Source organism: Hippocampus comes, unplaced genomic scaffold (assembly GCF_001891065.2).
Source record: "Hippocampus comes isolate QL1 unplaced genomic scaffold, H_comes_QL1_v1.1 scaffold9, whole genome shotgun sequence".
Lineage (NCBI taxonomy): Eukaryota > Metazoa > Chordata > Actinopteri > Syngnathiformes > Syngnathidae > Hippocampus > Hippocampus comes.
In genome coordinates, this window is record NW_017805275.1 from 3670572 (window position 1) to 3688639 (window position 18068).

At 40.7% G+C, this 18068-nt stretch overlaps 1 long non-coding RNA gene across 1 annotated transcript in view; it reads left to right on the top strand.

Moving 5' to 3' along the window:
• LOC109515769 (uncharacterized) overlaps positions 1-11901 on the top strand; it is a 23596-nt gene extending 11695 nt beyond the window's left edge. The window contains exons 3-4 of the long non-coding RNA XR_002168249.1: positions 8307-8310; positions 11890-11901. This is a non-coding gene — a long non-coding RNA (uncharacterized LOC109515769). The remainder of the gene's footprint in view (positions 1-8306; positions 8311-11889) is intronic.
• The last annotated feature ends 6167 nt before the right edge of the window (positions 11902-18068 follow it).

Below are 18068 nucleotides of genomic sequence, written 5' to 3' on the forward strand. Positions count from 1 at the left end.
ACAGCGTGTCACTCGTGTGATAGGTTTGGCACCAGATGCCTTTCTGACACAACCTACCGTACTCTAAAAACAGTTAAATCAAAAATAATCCAGTTTGGGTCAAAAAGGGACCAACTTTCTACTTCGATCAATTTCAGACAAGTTTCTGCGTTGTTTGTACAAAAAAAAAAAAAAATTAAAAACAAAAGGTTTTTTTTAAAAAAAACCTTTTGTTTTTAATGGTTTTTTTTTTTTTTTAAAAAAAACCTTTTGTTTTTAATGGTTTTTTTTTTTTTTTAAAAAAAACCTTTTGTTTTTAATGGTTTTTTTTTTTTTTTAAAAAAAACCTTTTGTTTTTAATGGTTTTTTTTTTTTTTTAAAAAAAAAAAAAATTAAAAACAAAAGGTTTTGTGCAAAATGACCCATCTTTTTTTCATGTGCAAAATAAACCAGGAAGTCGGGTCAGATTGTACAGAATTAGTCCCTTTTTGACCCAAATTGGGTTATTTTTTAATTTAAACGTGACCGATTTCTATCCCACTTTATATTACAAATAACCCAGTCTGCTCAAAATCCACAGCTACACAATCAGTGGGTTAGGAAAACAACCCAGCATTTGTTGTGTGTTCACTCTAAAAACAGTTCGGTCAAAAATAACCCAGTTAGGGTAAAAAAAAGGGTCCGAGCCACTACTTGGGTCGGTCGCTTTCTGACCCAGATTGGGTTATTTTTTCACCGAACTGTATTTAGAATGCATTCCGTGTTTTTTAACCACCTCTCTTTTATCAGCAGCCTCTAAAAGAAGCAACTGTACATTACAAATGAAAAAAAGTATTGGAGCCGCTTCCCATCGTGGGATTGACGACCTCCATTAATGACCCCTTCCGGCCTGCTGTGTCCCACTCACATGCTCGCATGGGACATAAGCTATTTCCTGCCCTTTCATGCAGCTGCAGCACTCTGCGTGATGTGACGCTGCACCTCGCTGTCGTGTGGTTGCGCTTAGTAACTCATGCTAACAAAAAAACAACCGCAGGAGCAAGAGGCGGGGCTTCATCCTCCTCTACGGCCAAGCTACACCTGAGCCAGCGGAAGCCTCCCTGCTGCGTGGAATCCACTGGCGGTGTGTGCAGGAAACAACAACAGGACTCAAGCGTTTTGGTATGCAAATGCTCCAGCAGCTGTTTGAGTTGGAAGATGTGCATTAGGGAAACTAAAAATAGGACACACACACACCTCCGAGACAGCTGCCTCTTCTCTGCATTTTGCATCTCTTCTCTCGCTCCCTCGCTCGCCATCTCCCCAACCTTTCTGAGTGCTTATTGTTGCCCCCCCCCCTCTCCTTTTCTTCCTCTCCAACGTTTCCCGCTGGTCATAAGTCAGGCTGTGTGTGTCTAGCCAGGCTTCTCCTGACATAAAAGACTTGAAACACAATACCACTTCCCTTCACTGTGGTCCATTATTGAACCTGATGAGAGACCAGAGCACTCAAACAAAAAACTGTGATGTCTTGCTCCCACAGCCCCGAGATCAAATTATCCGAGAGGCTTACAGAAGTTAATATTGAACCCACAGAAAGATGATCTGTTTTAAGAGCTAACGGAATTCATATGAAAACAAATCTGAATTAAAAAATGAAATCTTTGGCAGGCCATTTGATTTGTGTCTGTGTTTTTTTAATCGTCTCGGAACCAATAAACCTGCTTAAAATTTCGAAACTGTCTTCTTTAAAACTTCACTATTTTCTTTACATTTGACAATTTGTACTTTATTTGTATTATTTACGTCTGATATTCTTCAATAATAATGGAGCATCCACACACATCATAAAAGGTGATCACAGAGGAGTCAGAGACCTCCCTGAGTGACCGAGAAAAGATTGTTTATTTTGGGATGGCACATACCTCATAGATTCCAATATTCTGCGTGTTCATTGGTCTTAAAAACCTGCATTAGAGTAGCAGGATTATTGTGGCATGCATGCCGTGTGCGCGCACATGACAAATGCAACTCACATCGGCGCACACAAACACATGCAGTCATGTATGCTTTGAAGTGCTGTCGTGTGTCAAATTCCCATCCGCTGGGCAGAGATGTGTGACGGTGTTTGCTCCTTGTATATTTTGGAGCTTTTACCTTACGTCTGCAAATAGTGGCCGAGGGTGCACATCAAAGGCGCATTTTGTATGAATACATTTTTGGATGAGTAACTGATATTATTACCAGAATATTACAATTGATGTCACGTGAAAGTGGAGTTTAAAAAAGGAAATAAAAAGGACTACATTGGATAAATGCCGTGAACCTGAGGAAAACTGAGTGGAAAAAAATAAGATGCCATGATGTTAGTCTACTGGAGCGCAAATGGTCGCTCAAGACGCCACGTCTACAGGACGTAGGATTATATCTATTATCACGCTGGAACTTATTTATTCTAAACTTGAATTCCTCTGAGTGGCTGTTTACGTGCCACAGTGGGTGCTCCTGTTTTGGTTAGCCAAATGAGATTTTTAAATTAAGAAACTTAAATGCCTGCCTGTGAACAAATAATTTGTTCCTACCTGGGAAAGGTGAAGCATCTACTTTGAGAGTTTAATTTTGGGGGTGAAATTTTGCTACAGTGTCTTTTAGATGGATGGAAACCATTTCAGGAAGCACAAGGTGAGTGAAGTAACTCCCGAATTTGAAATATGAATGCAGATTGCATTTTCACATTTTTCTGTCTTGTTTTACAAATACAGTGGTTAAAGGAAGAAGTTGATCATACCAAATTACCTATCAGTCAAAGTTCTGCAATATTGGATGTGGTCACAAGTGTGATGAGAAGTGTGGTGGAAATGATTAAGGTGACACCAAATGCCATCCAGAGGCCAGATTATGACTACGGTTGTAATGTGGATATAATCCATATACAGCACAAGAAAGGAAAAATGTCACTGGGGCCTAGCAGGGTTTTATGTACTCACTACAGGCTCTTTTCTTCTCTCACACACACACACAAAGGCACCCAACTACTCAACTACTGCTCACATTCTGTTGCTTTCTATGCTTCACTTAAAGTTGTGTAGCACTGGAGCATAAATTTCTCATCACGTGTATGCTATTCTCTTTCAAAACAGAGGAGATCAGAGCAATCGTCTGCTTCCTTATTTGTTCAAAGAGATCTTCGTGGCCCAGGTTATCCGGGTCACTCCGCGCATTTGCTCCGACCTTGACTTGCCTTTCTTGGAATGCACACTTTGCAAGCCAGATGTTGACATGCCCTCCGGTAAGATGGAATTGTTTTTGTGGCATTAAAATAAATGACGGGCAGAGAGGCTGAGCTATATAGAGATGAGAACAGATGGAACCAGCGTTACACGTGAGGCTAAGCTTTGCGCCTGCTCCATAAGAGGCTTGTGCGTCCAAGGCAAAGAATCTCATGGCTGTGGATGATAATGGACCGCAGGCCCTGCCCGTGATGTTGACTAATTACCAGCATCCTCATTGAGTCACTGTTTGGCAGCCAGCCAGTGATTTGACATCCAAATCAAACCCAATCACCCCAGCTTTTGGGGTTGGCAGGATTATTATTTTTTTTTGTGTTGCCATGGCAATCATGTCCATCTCATCCAGGCGTTTCCAGTTGTGGTGAAGGATTAGATGGGGATGTCAGACATCTGTGTCAAATCCCTCTCCAGCTCATTTCAGTCATTTGTTATGTTCTTGGATGACTGATGACAGGCTTATACTTCCAAAAGAAGTCAGTCTCTACTTTCATACTCGTGTTAATTATTTTCTCCTCTCCTGGCTTCCTAGTTTTCTGCCTGAGGTGCTCTGGCCTTTGAGGTAAATACCATTTGCTTTATGGCTGAATGGTTGAATAATGGTGTGAAGTATGGGCTAAATGAGAGTCTGAGGCCAGAAATGGGAGTTATCTGGGCCCCCCCCTTGCCGAGTGGTGACATGGGCCGATGGGGATTAATGAGCAGGCAAGGGAGTCAACATTTTCACTGTGGAAAGAGGGACAACATGTTTGGCTTTGTGTTGCTTTCACCAGCAGCTGCTTTTGAGTCCCCTCATACTAGTGCCGACCATGTCCACAACTGTATAAATAGACAACTGGAATATCTTAATAACAACTGGAATATTGGTACGATTAGGTTTGAATGAATCTGTTAAGAAAAAAAAAGCCTCCTTGTTGACGTCTCAATTTCAGGGTGTCCCAAAAGTCACTCTAGATTTCCTTTTTTTTTCATTTCAGGTATTATTTGGACAGATGTGAGTCCATCCGTTTTTGACAGCCAGGAAGGGCATGCCATTCCCTTTTCCCTGCCTTAGCAATCGACTTTGGAACAGCGTTGTAAAATTGCTGCCTGGCAAGAAGATTTTCTCTGTCTCCTGTTGTAGTACATTGCAAGTTTGAGAAGCATAATGGCTCTGACACTGCTCCACTGCTTTACAATTTAGGCTATCAATTGCAAGGTTATTGAAACAGCATCTGTTCTGTAGCAACTAACCATCGGAAGGCCTGCTACTACTGCGATTGGTGAAAACACCAAACTCCCAAAGCGGACGTCCACACAAAGCCGGGGAAAGTCTATCCTGGGGGCTGCCCTGGAACGCAACACGAACAACAGCTCGTTTCAGAAGATGCTTTGGACTGTGATAAAGCTTTCTCCATATCGACTTCAGGTTGTTCAAAGGCTTCATGCAGAAGATTCTGATGCTCAAGTTGAAATTTGTAAATCACTCATGAACAAAATGAGCCTCATCTCTTGGAAAATTGTGGTTCAGCAACGTGTCTACCTTTCATCCATCCGGTTAAGTAAACCGACACAACTGTGGAATTTGGGGAAAATCAAGCCCTGCAGAAATCCTTGAGTATGTGAGACTCTCTTGTGCTTGTGGTTTTTTATGTCTAGCACTGGGACTACAGGTAACACAACCAGCAACACATTTTGACACTTTTGATGTAATTTCCCAAACTGGTGCCGAACATGTGCAATGCTGCTCCAATGTCGTTTGATGAGCTAAGGGCAAGGTCAAAATGCTCACAAAAACTGCAAACTCCAAGTCCACTTGGGTAGGCTATCTAACAGGAAAAATACTTTAGTCGCAGTAATGGTCTGAATCACAAACACCAAACAAATTTGTAATTTCTGTCATAATCATACTTAAATCTCTTTATCCTAGAACTTGGTAAATTGATTTGATGCATATTCCAGTATAATCATATATTATACACAATAAGAGACCCTGTCTGTCTTTTAGCAGTACAATGAACATTGCACAGGAATAATACTGGACTCCTCTGTCATTTTTTTGTACGGTCGTGACATGTTTAGCGCACTGTTGGTAATCACAGCAATGGCAGCAGGTCAGCCGATGTGGATGAAGCATGCACACCATCTGTGTGCAACTGCAACATCTAATCTCTGCCATCTTTAATCTGGCACTCCGCGGGCAATTTCAAGGGATTTTTCCATGTCTACTACATCACTTTTTTTTTTTGTTTGTTGTTTTTTAGAGAGAATAACAAGAATGAAGATACATTGCTATGTTTCATGTTTATTTGTACAAATGAATTTTTGGAACAATATACAACAATTTGGGTGCTGCCAATATGGATATTGGGAGGCAGATGCTGATTCTGATAGTTGGCAAAATATTATTCAAGGAGATTAATCGGATTATTATTTAAAAATATATGTATAAAGAATGTATTTTTTTTCTTTATAGTTACAGTATATGTTCTCTGCCACTCCACTAGTCTAAAGTCGGCATTCTGATTTGTGTTGCGTTTGTGGAACATGAGTTAAGCAACAAAATCCAGGGGCGGCCATTTTTGCCAGTTGCTGTCCACCGAAAATGACATCACATTTGCTCAAAACTCAGGTAATGACCAATCATGGCAGAAAACAGGAGAGCCACGATTGGTCATTAAGAAAATGGCAAAATTGCCGTCCCCTGAGATGGACAAAAACGGGTGGATTTTACAACTTAACTCATATTCCACGAATATACAGTATTAATGAGAATCCGTGTTGAGACTAGTAGGGTTGCATTGAACTTCTTAAAAAAAAATTTAAAAAAATGTTGGAATTGACTTCCCCTTAAACCCATACAACAATAAAGATATGGATTACATTGGACTGTTTTACAATACTTTCCATCCGTCCATTTTCTGATCCACTTGATCCTCACACGGGAGCCTATCCCAGCCGTCTACGGGCAGTAGGCGGGGGGACACCCTGAACTGGTTGCCAGCCAATCGCAGGGCACACAGAGACGAACGACCATCCGCGCTCACACTCACACGTAGGGATAATTTAGCCTGCCATGCACGTTTTTGGAATGTGGGAGGAAACCGGAGTACCCGGAGAAAACCCATGCAGGCTCGGGGAGAACATGCAAACTCCACACAGGAAGACCGGAGCTGGAATTGAACTCGGTACCTCTGCACTGTGAGGTCGACGCGCTAACCACTGGATCACCGGGCCACCCCTTACAATACTTTATCCTTTAATATTTACAGAGCCCCAGACATGACATTTTGAAGAAAAAAAAAAAAAAACTAAACTAATTTGTGCACACAGAGTTCTTATTTGTGCACACAAATTACTATTTTGTGCAGACCAATTACTACTTCGTGTGCACGAACTATTACTTTGTGCACACAAAATAATTACAGCATGCACACAAAATAGTTACACAGTCTAAAATCAATCAAGCCTGCCATGTATTTAAGGACAGCCTCATCTCTTGTTGGTTTATTGACCTTGCTCACTGTTTATGCTGAAGTGATATTTTCGAGATGTCTTCCCATGTTCATAGACACTCTTGTTTCACTAGATTCTTGTTTAGTAAGTATTTTGGTTCTCAAATCATTTTGGACTACTTTAAGTTTCATGTGTTTGGATTTTTACCATTTCGTTTTGAGTACTTAAGGGTGTCAAATTTAGCTTGCAGTTTGTAAACGCTTTCTGTTCATCTCTGGTTTTCCTGGCTTGTTGTTGCCAGCAATTTCTGTTTATCTAAATCTGCATTTTTGGGATCCACACTGCAGCTGCTATGTGTTCAGACCGTGTTAGTTTTATTGATGCGTAAGTGATTTGCACTGTTTGACTTCCATTGATTGACTTATTTATGTGGTGTAGTAATGATTCCAGCGCCACTTCATGAAAAAAAGCAGATGCTGACAATCAAAGAGAGCGAGCAAGAACCTTCCTCAGTGTGACTCTGATGTTCACATCACACATGGGATGGATGAACGATTTGCCTTAATTAAACCTTACCCCCACCCCTCCGTTTCCCTCTTTTGGTTGCCTTGGAGTCAAATCAAATGCTAATGATTCATTACAGAGATTACCCACCCCATATGGAGGGATTGCGCTGTCACTGCATGAGGAGTCAGGTTTTCCCAGCGCCCTTGTTAAGTAGCAAGATGTTAAAAGTGGGTCTTTATTTTGCTGCGACACTTACATTGTCCCAAAAAAGGAACAGCCCCCAAAGCTCATTGTGGAAGCTTTATTGAGTCGCGCCTAAAGGTAGGATATGCATTTGTAGGCCGCATTACATTGTTATGATAGAAGTAGCATGCAGCTGAGTTTGGCGATAACTGTTGATTTTAAGTGTGACGTTAAATTCAAATCAAAGTTTGCATGTCCTTGTTCACTCGCCAATGACACTACAGCTGTTCCTTCGTTGATCCGAATTCATAGTATCGTGTACGGCTATATTTTACCCCATGCAATATACTCCTCTGATTGATAACAGCTGCTGTCCTGCTTGGAGAGATGCTCTCCCCACTGTTCAGGAGAAGCCCTGAGAGGTGATTTATGAGGGATGGGATTTCCGGTCAGAACAGCCTAATTGAGCGTCTGTATTCTCCAGAGCAGTCCTTGAGAGAAGGATAGGGTAATGAGGGAGAAAATGACAAGTCAAAGACACTTTGGTTGTATAGTAAATGAGCCTCGCTATAGCTGTGCAGAGTCGAGGCATTAAATTGAAAAAAAAAAAAAAGGTTGAGTACACCTGCTCAAATGCAGTATCGAGTATATTTTTTTTGTAGTCCATGTGGACTGCTGTTCGCACAGGAGTCTAGGTGAGTGCAGTGAACTCCACCCCAATTGGGGCATTGGGACATTCTGTCTTATTAGAAGCCTTTACAACTACACACGGTCACAAAATACTGGAGAGGTACAGACCGTTATTGTCCCTCAATAGTACATAATTGTGCCCACAGGGATCATATGTAGTCTCCAAAGTTCATGGTTTGTACCCTGTCTAGTTGTGGCATCTTTGTGGTGGCATGTGGCTTTCCTCCAAATACAGCTGAGCCTCAGTTTTGTAATTAATCCATCCAGAAAGTCTGACAAAAACTATATTGTACAAAAAGTAAAGCAAGTGTGTGTGTGTGTGTGTGTGTGTGTGTGTGTGTGTGTGTGTGTGTGTGTGTGTGTGTGTGTGTGTGGCTTCACAATATAGTTTTCGTCAGACTTTCTGGCAAAAACTATATTGTATACACACACACACACACACACACACACACACAAACAGAAAACAGCTAGTGTGTTGTAGACAATATTTTTTTTGATTTCGGTTGGTGAGGATGTTGGTTATCCAAATACAGGCTGGAGACGATGAACAGTCCCTTCGAAGGTTTTATTTGCAGACTATTCTGGCCACCCACAGTTTACAGACAATGGCTGTGGATCTCGTGATCCACAGCCATGCGCCCACACCAAGGACACACGACATATTTATTTCATCAGAAGGGTGGTACCGAGACTATTGTGCGACCTCGAGACTTCAGTGCCTCCTAAACCGATTCTTAGCTTGTATCAACCCGTCTCCACAAAGTCTCCAGTAAGCAGTGTATCAAGGCTAACAGGTGGCTCCAAGGACGCGCCTGGTTTACTGCAGGTATGAGAATGTTATACAGGCTAGACTCTATAGATATATATATATATATATATATATATATCATAGCATTAAAAAATAAATCTACTCAAAGCTAAAAAACCCACGAAGAATTCATTAAAACTATCAGAATTAAAAGAAAAAAAATATAGATATAGATATATATCTATATATATACACACACATTATTATTTTTTTTAATTTTAATGAGGAAAAACGCGACAATCAATGGGGTACATTCGGAAATCAACTCATGACACCTGTGCACGACTCTTAGGGAGGCACAGCGCCTTCCTCTCTTGTTAAGTTCTATTTGGAACCTTATATTCTAAAATATAAACCAATCAGCAGTTCATGCTTGAACCGTTTCCATCTGGATTGCCTGATGCACTGCAGCCCCATGTTTCGAGTTGGGGCATCTGTTTTTGGTGCAATCTGAATAACCGAATGGCACATTTGAACAATGCTCTCAGTTCTGAATTTACAAAAGGATTGTGTGGCGCTAACTGGTAAAAATAGAGCATACAGATAGCAGCTAATTTACAAAGCATGTGCAGATCGTGAAATGCTAATTGAGATCTCAACTAGAATGCATCTCCGTGCACCGGTGGTATGTCGCACTCAGGATGACGGACAGGTGTCCCGGCCGCTGACAAATGACGGACCGGCAGAATTTACAGACATGCCCGCGGGTGTGCGTGTGTGCGTGTGTGTGTGTGTGTGTGTGTGTGTGTGTGTGTGTGCGCACGCGCGCTTGTGTGTGTGTAGCTTCACAGACTGCAGTGCAGAGAGAAGTCTGCTGAATAGACCCAGGGTGGCTTCCTAGATGCCTACAGTGATAACTTACGATGAATGCTGGTGCCTGAGCACTCTGAGAATGTCAATGAATTTGTGTCGGTGGCAGTAACTCAGTGCAGGCGCCAACAGACCGAGCTGATAGAGCACATCGGGCGCCAAACAAATGGACAAGTCAAGCACTGCTGAAGTCAGCATTATAGAGTGTCACCTGTCAGTGTTGATGTGTTTGCACATACAATAATGTGGGGAAATAATCACATCCAATATAATAGTTGTATCAAAAATACTACATTTACACATGGGGTGTTTTATTACTTTGCCTTTGTTGTGGGAAGAGCGGCCTCCTCTGTCCCGCGTGTTCGTTGAATTTCGGACGAGGAGAATGTTGGTAATCCAAATAAAGGCTGGAGGCGATGTACAGTTACTTCGAGGGGTTTTTATTTTCTGCAGTTTACGAATCGATTCGGGCTCCTGAGGGGTCCAGATTTGAATCAGGAAGCGTAGAAGAAACACATTCATGAGATTATATAGAGACAATATGATAATGAGAGGCGGTTAGTTACGCCTCTCATGCAAATCCCGGAAACAAAGAAAGTAACATGACATCTGACCCGGTGTGGCTGGAAGAAGGTGGGAGTGGTGAGGTGAGACCAAACGACCACCACCCACCATCTGGTGCGATGGCAAGCTCCAGAACCCCCGCTGTGCACACATCCCGAGACAAGAGGTCCTCCCAGGGGGGCTCAACAGCGATCAGGGACCGACCCACGGCGCGGGGGAACAACAGAAGAGACACCTGGGGGGCCGACAATCAACCAAGGAGGAAGAAGATAAACCCCAACACTACACACGTTGTTTCAAGTGCGCAAACAGATGTCCAGGAAAGAGACCGAGATCAACAGTACTCATAGCAAAGCGCAGTCCCTCAACAGCTGCAACACAGACACTCGAGACAACAGCCCCTCCCCTGATGTTGACATGTCCTCTGGAGGGGTCCCAAAAGTGGTGGGGGCGAGGGGTCACCAAAGGTGATCGCAATCACAGTAAGCAGGAAATACCCTCAACAGCACTCTACATTGTTTCCTTCAAATCCAGCTAACAGAGAGGAATCATATCTTAACACCTTCAAACAGATGCATAATTATCTTTTTAACATCAAATTTTGGGATACAGTACGTGCATTGGGTCTAACGTGTCAGAAGTGCTCACATTCTATCCTGAAGTAGAAGTACAGATACTTGTGTAAAATGACTATGGTAAAAGTATAAATACTATTCAACTTAAGAAAAAGTAAAAAGTACGACCTCTGAAATGTACATAAGTACAAACTTAAAATGCACCAATCAGTTTTACAGTCAATTATGTCATCTTTGAAATTTGTAACAAACCTGTTGTGACTACAAGTAAGGAATTCAGATGTACGGTCAAGGTATATGTCTGCAAATGTCCAGAGTAAAAGTCTAAAGTACAACGCAGATGCATGAAAAATCTTCATACAGGTAAGTAGAACAAAGAAGTAGTTGTACTTTTTGACTTCCTACCATTGATATCGACTCTTAAAAAAGACAATAATTGAAGGCAGGTTACAATAAAAGTGTGTGACACTCAACCCAGTTTTTTGCGCATAAGTACTCAACCCTTACACCGTCAATAACATAAATCCCGTGCGAGGTCGGACGCTGGAAGCTGGGAGACTCAGCGTAAATATTGCCGAGGAGAGTTTGACGCCAATTAGACTGCTCCTCTTCCCGCTGTTGCACCCTGGCAGCAAGGCCTCATGCGGGATTCGGCTCCCACTCGTCTGTCAGGGTTGATGATGATGACACTCGTCACAATTTTTTGTCATTCCTTTCCCTGGATTCATTTGTGAGTTCTTCCACTTGTGCTCCCACACAGTGGACTTGGCAGAATCAGGCCGAAGAAAAAATAAATAAATAAAGTCCTCAACGTACAGAGGCTTTCAATTACCTTGCAATGCACCGTGTCCCAGTTAAAAAACATTGCAGGGACAATGAAAGGCCGACGGTCAAACACAACCCGTTCCTGATCCACCTCCCATTTATTTGAACTTTTTGCCTCAACAAATAAAGTGTTCCGGGGTCAAAACCTTCGCCAGCATAAAACTTTGATCCTTTGATGTTTAATGAGATGGGTTCAGGAGATGGATTATAATTCAATATACACATTCAACTCTTTTTTTTTTCAAAGTAATTTAGCTTTACTTGACCCTGTAAAATAAATCGGTTGATTGTTTTTTTTTTTGTTTTTTTTTTACATATTTACACGTGGCAACATAAGACAAAGAACATTGCATTCAAACATCTTCCACATCCCCAAAAAATGAGAAAAACTGGGCCATTTTTTATGATTTTTCTCTCTGTTATAAAGTTTACTTTCGACAGATTATTGCAAAACATTCAAAGGTTCTACCTGTCCTATAGAAGTTTATTGTTGCAACCTTCAAGGGACGCAAACAGAATTTATTTCATTCATTATATATTTTTAAAAATTTAACGGCCAATAAATCAGTTATCGGAATTTTATTTTGCCAAATTGGCATCATCCGAAATAAAATCCATATCAATCAGGCCCTAATAAGAGTGTGGGTGACTTTTTCCACGTCTGTGCTTATGTCTAATAGCGACATGCAATTAGCTAGCTCGCTCTGACTACACCCCGAAAATGCATCTTCCCTTCAGCAATCTTCTGGCTTTAAAACACGCTATTGTTGCCTGTAAATGGCAACTCATAATGACCAAAAGCATCAAGTCAACATATGGACAAGGGCTTCATGCTGGAGTGCCTGCTTTAGAGCGCCTCGTTGTTGCACCTTGGAAAGGCCCCATGATGACCTTTTGGATAGATTTCAGCCATCGGAGGCTTTAAGCAAGTAGATATTTGCGCCGCAAATGTCGTTATAGGCAAGATGCAAGCAGCATCCATTTTTCCAGGTCATAGAAGTTACTTGATAGACAGTTGACATTTGAGCACGGCGAGGTTTCATTGCATCCATCAGACCTGCCTACAATGTTTTAGTGCAGTGACAAGAGCTTGAATTCTGAAGCCTCATTTTATAGACGTGCTTGGCGATCATTCAGATTTGACGGGGTTGTTAACAACGTTCTTTTATGCGGTGTGTCAAATTTACAAGACATTTATTTTCACTTGGCAGGGGCTTTGATTTATATTATTTACAGGACTGATTTCCAACCATTATTGCGCCAAAGGACATCTCTTACAATCGAAAAATATCACAGCACACCATTAAACAACAACATCAGAAAGTATTTCGACTGAAATATAGACACACGTACTCTCAATTCAGACACAAATTTAGCTCAACACAAAGCTGATGCACTTGCAGGAATTGTCATGCTGACAGGTGGATACGCAGGTTAATTGTATCCTCAAACATATAGTGAAAGCGCATTTAAGGGTTCTGTCTGTCACTATGCGTCACTGTCAAAGATAGATGAACAAAAATAGCTTATTTTTCAAAAATAAAACCTTTTCTCACCAGTTAAGTGAATTTGTGTGGGGTCTCTCGCATTTTGGTAAATTTATTCAAAATTGGTACACGTGTACAGCAGTTTAGTGTCAGTTCTGAGCATAGTACTATCTGGCTATCACGATTATAAAATGTGCAAATCACTAAGCGGTAAGCCTGAGGTGGAAGACCAAGGTCTTGTCATTCGTCAGCCACATTTCCATTCACTTCCCTTGTGCTTATTTAACTCTGACATGTCACTCATCTAAATTTAGATGAGAGTGCAGAAAAAAAAAAAAAAGTGGGATATTTATGGAGACCATGCTGCAAGCACCTCGTCTTGGAGCTTGGATGTTTTTCCACATGAAAGCGACAAGTTGAATATTTCATCTTTCGGTTGCGGCTGCCTAGCTCTGAAATGATTCGGCGCCTTGATGCGCAAGTCCAGACATTACTAGCACTTCTCACAAAGAATTTTCTCATAATACGCTGTAATCCCTTCATTCACTGTAAAACAAAGACAACCCCGTTTGCATGATTTGACATCATCATCCTTGTGAATGTGTGAACAACCATCTTTTCTGGTCGCCTCTTTCTGATAAGCAGACTAATTCTCACATGTTCGATTCCCCACAGCCTTTACAGTAATTTCCGATTACAAAGACTGTAATCGTGCTGTCAGAGATGCCTTGTACTAAAGGGAGACGTTGTGGGAAGTGCAAAGTCGGCTGGCAGCCCTTGCCGGATAATTGCAGCCGGCTTTCAGCGGCGGTAATGTTTTTTCATTGAAGATTTAATGTAACTTTGCATCCAAGAAGAGTATGCTGGGTATCGACCCACTACGAAGAGGCTGACTACAGGCCAGGGCCAGGATCGGAGCCTATTGATCTGCAGAGAAAGCGGCGTGCGTGGCCACACTCAGGTGCTTGTGTGGGATAGACCTCCAAGGTCAACTGGGCCCAGCCCGGTCACACCTTGACGAGATGCACAAAGTCATGTACTTTTTCAATAGCCTATTGGGGTTTCAGGATGGCATCCGTGCTAAGTAAAAGGAAATATTTTAGGTTTTGACAGACTTGCCAAATGGGTTTGGAAGTGGATACTTTTGATCATGGCACAGTTATAGACACCATCAACACTACACAAAAACATGCAACGTAACAGCGCACAATAGTGCCAGCTACAAATCAATATTTATCAAATAATATGACCAAAAACTAAAAATCTACTCAAAATAAAAATTCAACACCAAAATGTGTGTTGACCACACATTTGCTGCAGATGTGTTTTGTTAGTCGAAGTCGCCTGTAAGAGGTTTTCCTTTGACCAACCAATCAGAGGACGGAAATAGACTGACATCATTGAGGGCCAGCACGCTGACCCTGTTTGGATAAATTTGAAATCTGATTGGTTCTAGAAACTGTGACACTGCTAATAGTGTTTAAAAGAATCTCCAGGCACTTTGATTCTAAAGGCCCTGGAAAGATTGAATTGACAAGACAACACAGAAGCTGAAATCTGATTGGACAAAAAAAAAAAAAAAGAAAAAATGGAAGCCGTGCAACCAGGAGAAACGGTAAGAAATTAAGAGTATAGACTAGTGGGAATAAATAACATTTCATGGAACACATATTAGAATTTAGCTTGGAGATGTAGATCATTAATTTTGAAAGAGTTTAGGCCTTCATGGCCTCGACGGCTCACCATTAGTTAGCAAGTCCAAAAACAAGGTACAAATATACCCATTTATAACCCTGTAAAAAAAAATTTTAATTGTGTGTTGATAATCAAGACTTGAGTGAGGACTTGATTCACAATCTCCCATTTGTTAGGCGTTGAGGTCAGGACTCTCAAGTTCTTCCACGCCAAATACATCAAACTATGCCAAGAATAGAACTGTCCAAAATGTCATGATAAGATTCTCGCTGCATGTTCCCTGCACACAGTACCTTTCAGTCGTCTCTGTACTTGGCAAGTTTGAGTTTTTCAGATTTCCACTTCAGAGTAGTCGAGTTGAAAGGCAAAATAAATTGGCACATTGAACACCTCTGTTCAAATGAGACTGGCAACAAACAACAATGGAGGCGATTGAGAGTCTCCGGTATTTACTTTCACCTTGGTAGGGAGACAAATCTTATTCGAGAAGAGTTCGCGGGCACAAAGGAAACGGAACGCTGCGAAGTTTCATTCTGCAGCAAGGCAAGACAACACAGTCTGCAAATGTTAACCTGATCAATAATTTTACAGTATTTTTTTGCAGTAGTTTACATCACCTAGAAATAGTTGCTCGTCGGTTGACAAAGGCAAAGCTTTAATAGTCACCATGCAGTGCGAAATGGGCAAAGTCCGACCCTGCTTGATTAATCATTCATGACTTGAGTCCGTGTCATGTAATGAGTTGTAATCGTTCATTACTGTCGACCATTTAATGTAACGAATTCTTCTGAAGTGTATTACTGCATCCTTCCGGGTGTTTTCAATTGTAAGATTTGAATGTTTTTAATTTACTGGGTAACAACTCAAATAGTAAATTAATTTTGCCATATGTAGTTTTTTTAGATCGACTTTTTTTTTCCCTCTGGCTGTTTTGATGAAGATGTTCAGCTTTCTGAACAGAAGGGTTGTCGCAGCACAATTGACTTTCTCAAAATGTGGATATTGTCACAGTGCTGCCTAATGCAGTCCTTCCAGCATTTTTCATAGTCACCGAGGACACTGGCTGTCCCAGGAGAGAAGCACTGTTTCATCTATCATCACACAGGCTGTTTTAAGGCTACCCAGCATGCAGTATGATCCCCAGGCCGCGCTCTTTCTGGATACCACAAGGAAAAAAAGCAACTGCAGAAGACTTCGCTAAAAATAGTACGTACTCAAAATGTGAGGCATAGTAACAAAGTCTGCCGACATTTCATTTGGCGCCGCTGAATAATCTTAATCTGTGTGAGGTATTAATTTACAATACAATATGTTTATTATTGTAACAGTGTACAACTGCATGGCATCAACCCCGACGATGTTTCTAACGTTTTGATTACCCGATAGGGGCTAGTTAATAAAGTGAGTATGAACCACATCCTAATAACTTGTTGGGTTCCGCACAGTTTTTTATATTCTTTTTAATTTTCCCAATGGAGTTTTGAAAGTGAACTTTTGTTAAATTCCATCCATTTTGTATTGTGGTTGTCCTTGTTAGGGTCACAGTCTTTCCAGCTGACTTTGAGCGAGAGGTAGGGTACACCCTGCACCGTTTCCTAGCCAATCGCAGGGCACGTATCGACAAACCGCCATGAAAATTATGGACAATTGAGAGTCGGGCTGAAAATTTTATAGATCTGAAATTGACATTGCAATGTTGTAAAATGCAACTTTCAACTTGGAAAGGCTGCAATTTGTTGGTTGGGGGGGATTTTGTTTCACTTCTGTTGATCAGTAGCCTCCTGACTACCAGGAAAAAAAAATGTTGTCCAATCACATTTATTTTGAAATTCCCCAATCTATGTGAAGTAATTGGATTACTCCAAAAGAATTTTTTGAAATTCCACTACATTTTTTAAACACTTGAATACTAGGCTCAAATACACTTAAAACAACTCAAACAACACTTTAACGTGTTCATAAGAGTCTTATAAATAAAATGCAAACAGCATTTCAAGACAAAATGTGTTTGATAAAAAGTATTACTTTTCCTCTACCCATAAAAAAGTGGTAGCACTGAGGAAGCCATTTTCTTCTATTGAGAAGTCAAAGTAACAAAACCCCACCCCCTACAAATTTGGTATCATTGGAAAGCACTGAATGTTCTCTTTAGAGCACAAAAGGAGTTAATGTGATTGGATGCACTGGGTGGGACATATTTAGGTTCACAAATGTCCACTACAGAGGACAAATTTGAACTACTGGTAGTCAGGAGGGTAGGCTTTATTTTATTGTATAATAACATATCTTTTGATTTATTGATATAGTTTAATTTCAGTGCCGAAGCAGTGCGGTCCACATGTTTACATATGTTTCACGAAATATGAAAAATTGAAGTGATAGAGCCACGGATTTGTTTGCATTCATTAAATTTGACTTCTAACTGACTGATTTATGTTTACAACACTCTAGTTTGGTAGAATTTTGGAATTTATTGAAATGAGCGCTTCAAAGATTCTAAGTTAAAGGGCCCTATTTTTGTCGATGGGAGCACGTGCGCTTGGTGTAAAAACTGGTGCATCTTAATTTTCATGCCAGGGCAGGTGTGGTTTACCATGTTTGGGAATCTGGCGGCCCCTATCATGCCTTGCTGGGTGTTCAAGTGGACCGAGGGCGTTTTTTAATAGATGCACCCATCGCACCTGACAATTTGGTGACAGAAAGCAGACTACACTTTCGACCAGGTGAAACCAGGTCTTACGTTTTAGCTCAGGTGATGTAATGCAGTTTTTTAAAATAGGACTCAAAGTGTTTAGGAAGTTAACATCTCTACTTGAAGTGGATAAGCTGTCTTTCATATGAGTTTTTTTTGTTATTTTACTTTTTTTTTTTATCTTAACCAATAAGGCGAAAACATTTATGTCTAATACATTTGACACTGTCTGTTGTTCCACAGATGAATGTATTGCTTGTGTTTGTTAAAAGATCGCAAAATAAATAAATAGCAATATGGAGGTAAAAAAGAATATATCTATATATATATATCAATAAGGCGAAAACATTTATGTCTAATACATTTGACACTGTCTGTTGTTCCACAGATGAATGTATTGCTTGTGTTTGTTAAAAGATCGCAAAATAAATAAATAGCAATATGGAGGTAAAAAAGAATATATCTATATATATATATCGATATATATATCGATATATATAGATAGATAGATATATCTATCTATCTATATCTATATCTATATCTATATATAGA